Raw genomic sequence first — 2027 nt, 5'->3', positions numbered from 1 at the left:
ATTTTTGATTATCTGGGTGAGTTGCCTGTTTACAACTTATGGAGGAAGGAGCTCATTTAAGGCTTTTTTTTGCAGGAATGTGTCATCTCATGGACTCCTTTAATTACCTGAGGTGTTAGACTTCTGGGTAGCATGATCTATCCTTGGCTGTTGATGAGTCAACTTTTTTGTTTTGTCATGCAATTTTTCTGTTTTATTTTTTATTTCTTTTCTTATAGGTGGGATTGAAATCAGATCAATTTAGAGGCTGCATTTAAAACGCTGTTACTGTCATTCTTTCGGCTTGCTTGACTGTAGTGTTGCCCTTTTGGTTTTCTCTTGGCACAGGATTAAGTCTTTTGTGGTGTCCTGGGACGTACATGACTTGCAGGAAAGCAAGATGGCTTTTAATAGTTGTAAAACTTCTGAACTCTTTTTAATATCTTTTTTTTCTGTTGGTAATAATCTCCTTTTCTCAACATGGTGTTTTGAGGATGAAGAACTAGCCAAGAAAATTTGGAGTCCATATAAATGTTTGCTGTTTTTCTTTTTGACATTTTTAATGTTCTGTTTAGGACAATTACTGCAGCTTTGGGGCCAAAGTCCCTGGTGGAAGGACTTTCATTTCTACTGGCCTTTCTGCAGTCAGTGCTGTGTAACCCTTCGTGTTCCTTTTCATTGAAACTGCTTCTGTCTATACACGGAGTCCACTCTACCCCTTCAGAAGGGTTGTCTGACAAGTATCTTTGGGTAGAAATGAATTGTTCAATTACCTCTAGACATTGCTGTTCCTTTGGTCCTTTATTAAGGTTAGGAAGTAGAGTTGGCTGGGTTCAGTCCAGCTAACACTTCTAACAGTATTTTGGGGTTATTAATTAATATAATTAGATATCTTCTCATCCTACCTACAGTGAACTAGAAGTTTCTTTTTTGCTAAAGTAGGAACAAGACCTGATGAGGGACATAAACTGTAGTTGGTTGTCCCAAGGTGAATTTTTCAATTTCTTTTAAAAGCTCACAAGTTGCCATCCAGTAGCTGTAAAGTTAGACAAATACGTGAGTAGTCTGGGAATAGTGCCAATTTTTTGTGTCACTACTCCCAGACCAAATCCTATCCCCTGCCTTTCATGCACATATAGGAATAAATTAACCAGGCCAAGAGCAGAGGGACTTTGAGAGACTTTGTTTCAGTTTCTGCAGAGCTTTGTCACACTTAATTTAATCCAGAGGTGCATTTTCCTGTATTTTCAAGGTCTCATACAAGAGTTTAAGAATTAAGCCACAGTTAGGAATCCATACCTGCAGAAACTTGCCATATGTAGAAATCCCCAAATCTGTTGCAGGGGTTGGGAAATATGTTTTGTTTTTTTTCTTTCTTTCTTTTTTTTGAGACAGAGTCTTACTGTGTTGCCCTTGGTAGAGTGTGATGGCAGCACGGCTCACAGCAACCTTCAACTCTTAGGCTTAAGTGATTCTCTTGCCTCAGCTTCCCAAGTAGCTGGGACTACAGCTCCCCACCAGAACACCTGGCTATTTTCTTGTTGCAATTGTCATTTAGCTGGCCTGGGCCAGGCTTGAACCCGCCAGCCTCAGTGCATGTGGCTAGTGCCCTAACCACTGTACTATAGGCACTAAGCCTGTTTTTCTATTTTTCAATAGGCTACCTTGTCTAGGCTCTAGCTGAAAACCAAGAAATTTCACTTTCTGCATACACATTTGACCTTTTTACTTTGATACCCAATAATCCCATTCACCTAAATGGTTCAGTGTTATGTTGTTTAGGCATTGCTGAAAGTCCAGACCAGTGATTAACAATTCATTTACACATTTTCAAGGGCATTGTAAGTTAACAAATAGCTAAAAAAGATTGTGGGGGTGTCTGTCTTACCCACAATACCTGTAATCCTAGCACTATGGGATTTGAGGTGGGTGGATTGCTTGGGTTCAGAAGTTGGAGACCAGCCTGAGCAAGAGGAAGACCCATCTGTCGTTAAGAATAGAAAAATTGGGCTCGGCGCCTATAGCTCAACCGGCTAAGGCGCCAGCCA

This window comes from Otolemur garnettii, unplaced genomic scaffold, assembly GCF_000181295.1.
Source record: "Otolemur garnettii isolate 467f Iridium unplaced genomic scaffold, OtoGar3 scaffold00285, whole genome shotgun sequence".
NCBI classification, from domain to species: Eukaryota; Metazoa; Chordata; class Mammalia; order Primates; family Galagidae; genus Otolemur; species Otolemur garnettii.
The sequence above is the reverse complement of the archived record's forward strand: the minus strand, read 5'-3'. Positions refer to the sequence as shown.